Raw genomic sequence first — 13,053 nt, 5'->3', positions numbered from 1 at the left:
AGGAGACCTTACAAGTCTCTTCAGACCCTCCTCTGCTTGCTTCAAAATTAGAAACTAGGACATTTTGGGGCAACCTGCTGGTGAGTCGCACAATACAGGAGCCAAAGGCTCTCATTCACAACAGGCGGGGGGGTTGCCACCGCCAGCTACTTTCTTTGTAGCCAAATGGACATTTTGTGAGCTTGTGCTGAGCACGTGCTGGCAATGGGACCGGGAGCAAAGAACTGCTCCAAAAATGCCTGTGCTTGCTTGTGTGCCTGCAGAGCCCTTAGGATGGGCAGCAGTGCTGGTTTGTCTGCCCGTCTCACCACACCCGGGTCCCTTGCAGATGGAGTCAATAGCAATTATCCTGGCTCCCAGCACTCGCTGTCGTCCTGCAGGCAGGTTGTACAGCATCGGTTCATCCTGGTGAAGGCCAAGCAAATCCTTGCAGAGGAGCGCTGGAGCTTCCACAAGCGTTTTGTACCATGTTTGGGTTGGTGACCGGAGAAACTGGGACATTTCCGGTGGCCTAGAAGGGTTTGCTGAGACTCCAGCCGAAACAGCAGGACGTGGGATGGTCACTTTTTGCTGGGTGCATAAAATATTCTGAATTTGCTGCTGCCTGGGGTGATCCCATTAATTGCCTAGTTAGACGGACCAAGTGGGCTGGAGGGCAGAAAATGAGCAGTGCTTTTTAAAGCTGTTTCGTGCTTTTGATCTCCTTCTCTTTCTCTGCCCTGCGTTTTTGGTATTAAAACGTGTTCAGGGCCTGACGGGCCTCCTAGAGCTGCCGTGGGGTGCCGTGGGGAACATGCCCCAGCCTCCAGTCCTTGCTCCAGATTGTCGGGGCCTGCAACTATTTCATTTCCTTGGCTAACTTGTTTGATTGTTTCCCCTTGCTTTAATGTATTTGTTATTTATTAGCTCGCTGGAGTAATGAGCAGCTGTGGATTGATGGCCTGCCATGGAAATTGGCCTCCACTGATGTCTGCCACTGAAATCTGTAGGATGGGAGGGTTTGAAATCAAAGGCAGATGCATTTCGGGCACAAATTGTGGAGAGGAGAGGCGAGCGAGTCTGCTTCGCCGGTGCAATGGGATAGGGGCAGCGTGTCTGGATGCTGGGGCTCGTGCCCTCTCCTGCTTCCTCTGAAGACTCTGGTGCGGCCGGTGGAGGTGGCTAAGGTGTGGCAGGGGCAAGACGGAAAGATATGCAGGGGAAGCAAGTCATCTGGCATCTTCCTGAGGTGAGGCCTGGAGTCGGGGTAGTCCTGAGACGGCCCCGGCACTGACCTGCCAGCTTGGGATTTATTACTTCGGCAGGCTCTTAATTTCAGAGCAGCGCCGAGGGACAGGGAAACGCCGGGCTCATAATTAATTACTGATTTTCCTGTAATTGAGGTGATTTACTGCAGAACTCTCTGTTTGATTATAGTGTGGAGGAAGTCATTCCCTGGCATTATTTTGTTGTTATTTTTTGTCCGTGACCTAATCGGGGACCTGGTCCGCACCCCAAAGCCCAGCTCTGAGCCCCCTGCACTGACGTGAAGCTGGGCAGAAGGGTTTTTTACCCTATTTCCTGCACACAGCATGCACCGCAATTTCCAGCAGCTCTTTTGTGGGGGGAGCATATTGTCTTATAGTTTTGCCAACCACTGGTAGCCAAACAAAGCTAAAGTCTGGGGGTTTGGCATTTTCCCATGGACAAAGGTCCCATCAGGAAATTTCTGACCAGTTGCAACACGTGCCATGGGCCTGAACATCAAGCTGCTATTGATGGTGACAGGACAATGGCACGTGGCGTCCCTGAGATTAATACTGACTGCTGAGGGAGGTGGTGGCTTCACCAGCTTTTGACGTCTCTTAGATCAGGCCCGGCTGCCTTTCGGGAAAGCGCGCCTTAACAAAACAGCCGTTCCAAACCAGGGTGGATAGGTGGAAGTCAATGGCCTGTGATATCCAGGAGGTCCTTTCTGGTCTTCACCTCTAAGGATCTGTGCACGGTCTGAGACGGTGCGTGCAAACGACCCGAATCTGGGGAGAGCATCTGCAAGTGCAAGACGTAAGTCTCCCAGCTCGGCAGGGAGTGAAACTCCAGCCCGAGCCCTGGCAAAGCCTGGTGTGTGCAGGAGGCGCGGGGCGGTCCAGGGCCTGTCACACGAGACAGTTGCAGGGAGCGTTTCTAGTCCTTCGGCGCTGCGGACTGTTCTTCCATCAGGCGCATGCACGTGGCTGCCTGATTGCTCACGGACGCGACTAATCCGGGCGGAAAGGAGCCCTGCCTCTTCCGACAGGCCGCACACAGCCCAGCTTCCACCTCAATGCATAGGCACAGCGGAGGCCGTGCCCTGCTATACTGCTGTTGCGTGGCATGCTTGCACCCACCCCAGGGGAAGAAAATACTTAGCTGGTTGGTGAGAGGAGACCCAGCAAGCAGGACCTGCGGCTACGGGCCAGGGCTCGGCAGCCTCGGAGGAGCAGCGGGCCAAACGAATGCAGCTCAGACCCAGGCAGCCTGCTTGCCAAATTGCTGGCACGTACCTGCAGCCCACTGCAGTGCAACCTGGATCCTCCCTGCTGCCAAATTGCTGCAGACATCCAGGTTTCGTGAGATGCCCTGGTGCCGCTGGATCCGGCCTGTGGGCTGTGGGCGGCCGACACCTGCTCCAGGGTCTTGGGTTCACTACCTCAATCCATGAACGCAGCCAGGCTGCTGGCTTATTCGTGGTCCAAGTCTTCCAAATTCCTGATTTGAACTGGGCGATCGGTCACCAACATCACGTGCTACCTCTCTGTGCCGTGATGGGGTGACTGCTACCCCTAGCACCAAGTTTCCGCTGTCAATGACTGAATAAATCTGCTGCCTTCCAATATACTCAATTTATTTCTTAGAATCGGCTGCTTTTGGCAGTAAACTCGGTGCCAAGAATACAGGCAGGTAGTTAATGTGAAAAGGATGCAACAAAATGATGTTACTAATCCCCACAGATTTTATTATACATCTTGCCATAGTTGGTGCATTTCCCAAAGTCCCAGCGCCTGGAGTCATGTGACTAAGGGACACTCAGCTATTGTCTGAAGTATAATAAATATTGGGCACTCCTGGTCATGTAGAAGAGACTGAATGCATTGCCAGTCTTTTCAAGGCCCAGATGCAAGAAGGCAAAGACAAAAGATTATAACATTTTATTTTTTTTTAAAATACTGTGGGTTTTTTTGGTGTGTGTGTTTTTTTTTTTTTTAAAAGCTGGTCTCAATTTTTGGGTCTGCCTTATGGTTTCTGAATGGTTGCAGCTGGTAGAGCTGCTCAGCACAGCTGAGTCCTCTCCCACATTCAAACTGGTCTTCCCAGAGCGTTCCTGCAGCAGCCAGGGGCAAGGGTGGGTTGGGAGATCAGGCCTCGCGGAGTCCAGCCATTACCCTTGCTTTAGGCAGCGGATTGCAAGAACAACCCAGACATGCCATACTCAAGTGGTGCGAGCTTCATGTTGGTTATCCTAGCCTCTGACGCCCCAGAGCTGGAGAGCTCGCAGATGCACCAGCCCCTGGGGCACTGCTGGGTGCTGCCCTTCCCCGGTTAACCTTGGGTTGCAGTTTGGAAAGTGCAAAGTGGTGAGTGGGTGCCCCTGTGCCAGCTCTGAGGCAGGTGGGCATCTGGGCTGGGCAAGAAGCAGCCTTGGGGGTGGCACCGGAGAGGGCTCTGATAGCAAACGGGCCTGACTCAGATTAAACAGCAGCAAAAATCAAGTGTACTATTTAATAAAGAGCAAAGGGGGGACAGCTAGGATGCCTTGAACTGCTTAGCACCGGAGTTGGAGTGTGTGGATGCCATGAGGCCAAGAGGATGAACCAGGAGCAGGTGTGACCGTGCTCTGAAGCCTGGCGGCGAGTCTCCGTGCCAGAGACTGGGTCGTGTTGTGCACGTGTGTACGCACGCAGAGCTCTGCAGACAGCTCACAACCAGCGTGGCATTGTCCCCTGCAAAGACATCCTCCACCCCTAACATCCTAACACCAAGACAAGAAATGAATGGGCTTTTGGATCGGGGTTGAGAACAAGTAGATAATCTGCATGCAAAGTACTTGCCTCGCAGGCATTCAGCTCATGTGATGGGGCAGGAGACGGGGAAGGTTTATTATACCTGGGATTATGGAATTATTTGACAACAGCTCGCCGTAAGCCGATCAGAGGTCCAGGAAACAAATGCTGCTCTGCATTTTTATTAGGGCCCAGCACCACTGAGCCGCGTCGTCGCCGAGGGCGGCTGCTCCCTGCCTGGTGCACGGGTGGGGGGTTCTGCCAGACGAAGGCAGGGGAGGAGTGGGGCAGGAGAGGGGTATATCACGGGTTACAGCTGCAAGCACCCCTCCAGTCCCTCAACATCTGAGACTAGCAAGGAGCCACAGACCAGCCACACACACATCAATGGCTACTACTTGTCTTCACGGGCAAAGCTGAGGGCTTGACTTTCTGTCCTGGTAGGTGACCCTTTCCTGGGTCTGCCTGGGCTTTGGAGCGTGGGGCGGGCTCGGGCGCTTTCCCTTCGCTGCGTAAGCGAGAGGGCCTGCTTGCTCCTCTCTGCCGTAGCTCAAATGGGCCGCCACTGCCACCATGCCCAGACCACTCCGGCGCTGCCTGGGCTGGGCAAGCCTGGGAGAAGCTGGGAATAGCCCTTTGTGAGCCATTTTTTAGCTACACATTTGGAGCTGAGTTTCGCTGGCAAATCCCTCCCGCACGCTGTTTATCTCCGTTAGCGGAAGGCTATGATTACCGCGAAATGAGGCCGCAGACACGTGAATCCTCAGCCGCACGAAGCCAGCCGTCGAGGCAGGGGGCCGCCGAAAACGTTCCCACCAAGTGCCGTTATTAATTCACGTTTGCATTCATTGTAATAATGACTCCAGTCGCCGTGAATTCAATTGGCATTAGCTGCTCAGTGCCAGCAGCTGGGATTTGCTAAGGAAAGGAGATTATGCAAACACAGGCTTGGAGCCCTTTGCGATGGGCCTGCGCCTCTGCCAGGGGGTCGGCTCCAGGATGACACAGGCAGGGCCAGATGCAGCCGGCGTCCAGAGGTTGTGGGTCGTAACGGGGCTGCTCGACGGGCCCAGGGTCACAAGCCGCTGAACAGAAGCTGTGGCAGCGCAGCCTGCTCTGCTCCGTGGAGGGGGAGAGGGGCAGCCTGTGCCGGTCCGCAACCAACGTGGCCCTTGGGTGGGCCGAGCAGATGCTGCATGTGGACTAATAATGATAATTTAGCACTAGAGGCCCTTGGCTGCCTCCGCTATCTTCACCTGCTCCCGCCTGTTGGGTGCCTTCCTCCATTTTTAGGTCCGAGTCTGCATCATCTTCGTCTTGCTTGTCCGGGCGGTCTTCCTTGGGTCTCTGGTTGCCACCGTCCTTGTTGCACTCTGATTTGGAGGTTTTTAAGACCTGTGGAGGTTTTGAAGTCCTGGGTGGACAAAGCCTTGGCTGGGATGATCTTGTTGGGGCTAATCCTGCTTGGAGCAGGTGCCTTTCAACCCACATTTTCTGTGGTTTCCTGCGCTGGGGTTGGGTCTCTGTCTGGTTGAAACACCTCGCTATTGGCTCTTCTGCTCTGGTCCCGTGTTATGGTGCGGCAGAGGTTTTTTCCGTAAAAACGTCTTTCAAAACGATCGCGCAATCTCGTTTGCTTGTGAGAGAGCCCAGATTTGACTGCCATAGGGTACATGTGGCCTGGTTATGATTAGACAGGCTCCAAGCTTTGTTTTGTCCTTGGGATGAGCTTGGATGACAAGAGTTTGTGTGGTGCAAAGCCGGCTGTATTTCTTGCTTCTCGTCTTCCTTTAATTTCTTCCTTTACACTAGCACGCTGCGCTGTGATGGAGCCTAACTACCTGAAGTAGGTCACTTGCTTAAAATCTGTGTTGATAATGGTTATGGGAGGTCCCTGGTTTCCCGCTCTCCTATTTACCAGCAGATGCTGTGTTTTACGTCTCATCAGAGCTCGTTCCCAAAGTGAATGTCGCAGGCCAGCTGGGACACGTGGAGACTGCAGACCTAGCAAAAGTCTGAGCGGGGCTGTCTAACTCTCATGTAAGAACATGCGGGAGGGCTGGGGTAACTCTGAAACAAGCTAGCGCAGCAGTGGCGCTGCAGCTTGGGGATGAAATGTAGGGACAGAGCCCTCCAGGTGGAGAAACCCCTTAGCAGGGAGCTGCATTTAGAGACGTGGCCCCTTCTTACGCAGCAGCTCTGCTCCTTCTGCGTTGTGCCCCTTCCTTTCTGGGCCAGAGTCAGCTCTGCAGAGCCAATGCAGCTATGGCGTACAGGGCTATACATTATATTTCTTCAAGCAAAAGCACAAGGTCTGTAAGGCTGCTGGCTCCTATAGTGCCATCGTGCTACACAACGAGGAAGCTCTGTGCGCGTGGGAGCACTGCCAGGTTTACATGTATTGGCTAATGCTGGGCAGGTCCTGATCCATGTCTTTCCATAGGAAAAACTTTCTCAGTAGGAGGGAGGTGAAGCACTGGACCCGGCTGCCCAGAGAGGTGGTGGCATTTCCATCCTTGGAGGTTTTTAAGGTGAAGCCGTGGCTGGGGTGATGTATTTGGGGCTGGTCCTGCTTGGAGCAGGGGGTTGGACTCAATGCGACCTCCTGAGCTCCCTTCAGCCCTCGTGGTCTATGAATCTGTGGGGCACACTGATGCTGGTGACTGGCAGAGCCCAGGAGCATGGGCAGCCGGTCTTCTTGAAACGGGGCTCCTCTTTGTGCGATGCCTCCTGTGATCCCTTCCTTGGGCTTTTGAGAAATAAAGTCCACCTCCTAGCATCAAGCACCCATATTTGTCAGTAACAAGAACAGGAAAGCAATGCAGTTGGTTACAGAGCTGGAAACCTGCTGCCCAGATCTATCCCTGAACAACGGAGGTTTGTCTTACGTGATAGGAAGACCTGAAACGTGCCACGTGCATCTTCTCATCGTTCTCGAGCACGACCAGGGGAGAAGATAGACTGGCACGTCCACGTCTGGTGTCTGCAGAGATGAGCACGGTGCTGGAGACGCTGGTTAAACCTGTAGACTGCACACATCACTGTTGGCCTGTGACCTCGGTATCTCGTAGCCCCGAGAGTCATTCTTTTTCAGTGAGTTGAGATTACAAATATCTTGCTAACTAAGGTGTTGTGGGATGGCGCACCTTGTCCAAATGAGATGTATTTTGGGCACCGTCTGCCAGTGACAAACCTCCACCCCAAGAAGGATGCTGCACGTCAGAAAGGGGCTGTGGGAAGAGCCGAAAGAACAATTCTGCATGGAGAATCTGCCTGGCGGAAGCTGAAGAGCACCATCTAATTTATCCAAGACTGTGTTAAGAGGTGATTTGGCCACGGCCTGCCATAGCTGCAGAGGGAGAGATGCTGACCACAGGGGCATAAAGGCAAAATGAGATGCAGTGGCTGGAAAGGAGCTGGACACATCCAGGCTAAGAAATAAGCCCCAACTCTTACAGTGATGACCATTCACCACTGGAACAACTTGCCGACGGACGCGGTGGATACTCCATCACAGAAGTGCAACCGGATGTCTGTCCAAGACCGGTCCCAGCTCTGGCAGGCGCTCCCTGGCCTGGAGCCGATCGAATAATCAGAACCGTCTCTTCTGGCTGCCTTGCAATCTATGAAACGATGGATGCTCCCTGTCCTGGTAATGCATGGCCCGGGCTCGTGGCTGGTGGCCCCTGTCAGCAGGCTTGAAGGTCAAGGAGTGAGTGATGGGGATAGGATGTGACACTCCATTTTCCACATGGCTTATGTCAGTTCGGGAGAGGCAGGCGCAGCTCCATTAGCAGAGGGGGGCTCCTGGCTTCCCACTGCGGCTAAGCCATGCAGAGAGATTTGTCAGACTTGGTGCTGAGGTGATATTGTTGCTGTGCTGGTGCAGGAGATGGGCGAGGATGCTTGTGGGCGATAGCTTTGATGGGACCAAGTGGATGGTTGGTGCAGAGACAGGGATGCTTTTGGGCATCACGCTGCCCTTCCTCAGGCCTTTGAGACGGCAGCATACAGCAGAGGGAACAAAGCTTTATAATCTCTCTGATACTCGCCAACCCCTGCGATAATGGTCCTGCTTAACAAGGTTTTTGTTTTAAACTGTACCCCTTTTCCCAGTCTATTCAAGGCCTTTGTGAGCTCTTTGTGGCAGGGAGCTTGCTGCAGGTGCTGATGTTACCATGGCTTTTGCAATTGCAAAGGGCCTTTCGGGCACAGCTGTAACACAGATCTGAAGAATAATGAGTTATCTGAGCAAAGCTAAAGCTAACAACACTACGGGAGCCTCCACTGTGACATCTCCGGCACCCGAGACACCGCCGCCTACCCCAGACCAGACCAGAGGCAGCACAGCCACCTTTGCGCAGAGCCGTGTCCTCGGGCTCTGCCGAGGGTGCAGGACCCAGGGGAGCGGGGACCAGCAGCACTTACCCCTGCCCACGTCCAGGACCCTGTGCAAACTGCCTCTTTTCTCTTTAAGCACCGATTCCCCGGGGCACCACGGCCTGCGCAGGCCTGGCCCAGGTGGAGACAGCTCTTGGCAGGCCAGCCTGCCCAGATTTCTGGCCCTCCTCCAGCTTTATTAATTGCATTCTGCTCCTGTGTCAGCATCGAGGCAGCAGCTGCTCAGTGGCGGGTGACACCGGCCCCCTCCATGGTGTCTGAATCGTTCACGCTTGGGAAGCGCGTCGGGATCCTTTGGGCGCAAAGCTGCTTGGAGGCGCCAGGATCGCTGTTATTCCAGGGCAGCCTTGGGATTTCCTGCCTTGGGTTCAGTGCCTGGCCCGGGACCCCCCTACAGGAAGGCCCCACGGGTGAAATCGCTCCCCACCCTTCCCTCTTATGACCAGCTTCACATTGGTTTCAGGATGCTGCTGCCTCGGAGTGGGGCAGGGGGGTCGATAGAAGTTATAATTTACAGATCCGCCTTTACAGGAGACTGCAGAAGTTGGGACCCGGGAGACAGTGGGAGTGTCTACACATTCACTAATGCACCTTAGATACTGCCTGAAGAAGGACAATTGCACCCAAAAGCTTGCAAAGAACTTTTTTTCCAGCTACTTGGTCTAATAAAAGATAACACATCTATCCAAAGAACCTGGCCTGCCCACGTCCTTAGAGCAACACAGCTACCACCCAAAACCCAGCAACTTCAGATACTGCACATTTAGTTTATTACTTGATTAATAAAGTACTAACTAATAAATGAGTAAATTGGATGCATCCAGGAGTAAATTGGATGCTTATTTTGCTGGGATCCTATGACCCCAGCTGACTTCCTGCCCTTCAGGCGGGGGGCTGGACTCGATGATCTTCCGAGGTCCCTTCCAGCCCTGATGTCTATGAAATGCACAGTAATAGAGTTACTGTGCAGTAGTGCCAGCACACGGGTTTTTTTGTGACACTTACTGTACATTAGCCTCATACCTGCGCAGTCGGCTATTAGCATGGTTTTTAACCGCCATGCGCCTGTGCAGTGTTATTAGGCTAATGCGCACTAAGCATCTCGTGTAGATGCACTGACTGCCTTAGGGTGGTCAGGAGAGCTCCTCTCAGGCACGTACACCCGTGTTAATTGAACCTGGTAACCGCGTGGTGTCACAAATGGCAAAGGAGAGGGAATCTGGGAGAACTTGTTCCAGACCAAAAACACAGCTGGAAGCTGAGAGCTGAGGGGGGGATGAGACCTCCTGGCCGGACAGTACTGATCTGCCTGCACACATCTAGTCCCAGTAAATGGACGGTTAGTGATGGAAATGCTGCAGCCTCCCCCTGCTCTGGGCAGCACGGCCAAGAGCTGGAGGGTGCTCAGATACGAGGGCAGAAGAGAAAAATGACAAGCTGTCTTGTATGGTGATGGGGCAGCACTGGCTGCTCATGACACCTATACCGTTAAGACAGCTAAATTAAGTTGTGCAGTAAATCCCAGGTGAAAGGAGACCTCCATTAGAGTCCATTAATATCCACTGACCACCCCACTCTGTTCCAGGCAGGTCCAGTAAACCTCAGTCCTGGGCCAGCACTGAAATGGGCACTGCTCTCCTATAGAAAAATGCTTTTGTTTTCTGCAGTCACTCCAGCTTTCAAGCCAAACTTGTTTTGGAGTGGCTAATGTAATGATGATTAATGACAGCTGCACCACCCTTCTTTTCATCCCATTATTGATCTTAAAAAAACCCGCAAAAACCCCAGCGCAGAGCTGGAGATTAATTAATTCTCTCAAGAGCAGGGGAAAGTAATCAGAGTGGAATCAGATAGAATTTGGGACTGGAGCGTAATGCAAATGAGGCGCCGCTCAGGTTTTTTTGGGGGTCTGAAAGGACTCAACTTCCCAGGCAGTCCCCCAGGAAGGGCTGCTTGGCAGAGAAAAATGCTGTGACAGCAGCAGGTAACACGGGAGGAATCTAGCAGCTCGGAAAAAACCTGCTGGAAACTGCACGTTTGCTTAGAAAAGTCAGCAAGTGATTTCCCAGCAACATCAGCAGGTCCCGAATGGCTGCAGTGATGCGAGCTGGGGATGGGGCACACCTGCCTGGAGGGGAGGCTCTGGCTTCCCCTTGGCACTGGGGACGTGACCCTGCCTTTGCTGGCATAACCGAGCCGCTACAGCTTTGACTCTGTATTGACCAGGGACGGTGGCTAGACTGGCTCACGCAGTCCTGCTAAGCTCAGTTGAAACCCAGGCACTTCTCTAGCGTGGTCGCACACCTGCAGGCAATTTGCGCCGGGTGTCTAGCCTCCACCCGGGCTGTGATAGACACCCACATGACCAGCCACATCTAGGTGCAAGGTGCAATCCTGCACTAAGGAAGAGTTTGCATTGCCCTTTGGTACGTGACTGCGATGCAAACGCTTGTTGAAGTGGTCAGACCCCGGGAGTGCTAAGGAAGGGGTAGTGAGATGAGATGGGAGCGCTTGGATTGATAATGCATGCATGAGAGGTGTAGATTCGCATATTTGCAATCCCCGCGGGCTGAGGAGAGACCTGCTCCTCTGTATAGGACGTGCCTGCGGATCTCCTGGCTTGGGGCTTCTGCTGCTTAGCTGCAGTTTGACTTTCTGGGAGCTGAACAGTTTGCTTCGGCTGCATCTCTCTCTAAATCAGCGGTTCCCAATCTGGTACAGGCACCACCAGCGGTACGCAGGCAACCTGCTGGTGGTACGCGTTAAGAGTTTTCTTTATAATTTTGCTTTATATGACACAAATTTGCTGGTGGTACTGAAGGTTGTATGGGTGGCGTGCAGTCTGTCAGAGTTTGGGAACCGCTGCTCTAAGCTGTGTGCCGGGGTAGCTGTGTGCCCATGCAGCAGCTAGGATGCAGTTTGGCTTGTTACCAGATGAAGCTTTTGAAGAAACATTCAGGGCTATATTTTTGCCGTCTTTCATACAGCAGCTTTTTCACCAGTGTAAATCAGATGCACAGAATTTCTCTCCTAAGACAGAAAAGGGCTGGTTGACTGCAACGATGGGAGACAGCAGGGGTACCTGGAGCTGGAAGCTACACTGTGGGTGTAGTTTTGGAGGGAGCTCTGACTTTTATAGGACCAAGACGGGGGCCTCTTCTCCCTCCAGGGAACAAGACCCTATGGTTGGCACCAAGGGGGCACCTGGCATCTTGCAGCAGGAAAAGGGGCCCCTGGAGATGAACACCTAATGGGTTCCTGGCTGCTCCCTTCCTGCAGGGATTGTGGGGCATAGTCCTCGTGGTGACCACGTTTTGCATTTGTGCAGTGTGAGACCCTTCCCGACCCAGGGGATTTAGACACTGCCAGAAGGGGCAGGGAGCCTCTCGTTGCACAAGGGGATGGGATGCTGGCTTTTCACGAGGTCCTGGCTATGCCTAGCTGGTCCCCCGAGCGGGGTGTGGGAAATGTTTCCCTCCTGGGGGGGAGGGGAAAAAAGATGCATTTATTATTTCTTATTGATCAGTGAGTGCTGGAGCTGCCAGCCTGGCGCAGAGGAGATGGGAAGAAGCTACTTTCTCTCCGAGAGCATCTGCAGCCATGTTACTTCTTGATAAAAGTTTAATAAATTGAAAGACACAGTTTTCATTCCATTGGTAATTAACTTCTGCTGCTGTGTTCCCTCCTAATTGTCTCTCTTACTCCAGATAAAACTGAGATCAATAGAAACCGGAGTCTCTCGGCTGGGAAAGTCACAATTAATTAATTCTCTCTCCTGTGTGCATCCCCTTTTGCTGCTGATCAAACAAGACCCGTTGCTCCTCGCTCCTAGGCAGGGTCCAGTGGCAGCGGTGGACACGCTTACCTGCGGCTCCGGGCGCAGGCTGGGGGTTGGTTGGGGCCATCTTCCATTGCTGCCTTGCTAGCTGGAACCCCACCTCCATGCACCTGAACGCCAGGTCCTGCTAGTGCCACGCACTAGAAAACCCACTTGTAGCAATTGGCAGACGTGGGCTTTTCCACCCCATCTCAAACCCTCCACTTGCTGGTTTGGTTTTTCTTTTGCAAATGCTGCATGCTCCCAAAAAAGCTTGGAGCTGTTGGCAGCCCTCCCTGCAAGGCTCGGGGCCATGCCCTCTCTGGGCTTGTCTGTGGGGAGTGTCTAGGAAGGCCCCGTGCTGTATCGAAGGCAGCGCTGGCTCCTTCCCCCTCGCGCAAGGTGCGGCGCTGTACTTCCTCTCTGTTGAACTTGGTGGACGTGGGACTCTCTACAGGGGGCTGGATGAGGGCTGCAGGCTAAGGCTGCCCAGGGTGGCTGCTGTATTAGACACAGTGCATTGGGGCTTTATAGGATGACAGGCCATCCCTTCGTATCCAGGTGGTAGGAAGGGGTTGGAGTGGCCCTCCTGGTGCTGTGCCCGTGCAGCTTGGTGAAGCCTGCTAAGGGCAGGCTGGTTGGCATGACACCTTGCACTGCCAGTACCTGCCTGCGTGTTTGGCCAAGCCGGAGCCTGTGGCCAGGGCACATATCCAGGTCACACTGGGCACCCTTGACACTCAGCAGTGCATCTAGCACAGCCTTTCCCATCCTTTGCCCTGTGCCCACATTAGCTGAGGGTTGCTGCCGCTATCC

General features: G+C 53.6%; 1 long non-coding RNA gene across 1 annotated transcript in view; it reads right to left on the bottom strand.

The window, feature by feature from the left end:
- LOC109293883 overlaps window positions 1-4,603 on the bottom strand; it is an 18,444-nt gene extending 13,841 nt beyond the window's left edge. Inside the window, exon 1 of the long non-coding RNA XR_002096418.1 lies at window positions 4,592-4,603. This is a non-coding gene — a long non-coding RNA (uncharacterized LOC109293883). The remainder of the gene's footprint in view (window positions 1-4,591) is intronic.
- Window positions 4,604-13,053: the final 8,450 nt, after the last annotated feature.

Source organism: Gavialis gangeticus, unplaced genomic scaffold (assembly GCF_001723915.1).
Source record: "Gavialis gangeticus isolate Ggan-Ray unplaced genomic scaffold, GavGan_comp1, whole genome shotgun sequence".
Lineage (NCBI taxonomy): Eukaryota > Metazoa > Chordata > Crocodylia > Gavialidae > Gavialis > Gavialis gangeticus.
Note: the sequence above shows the minus strand (reverse complement) of the source record. Positions and strands in the feature narration are given on the sequence as shown.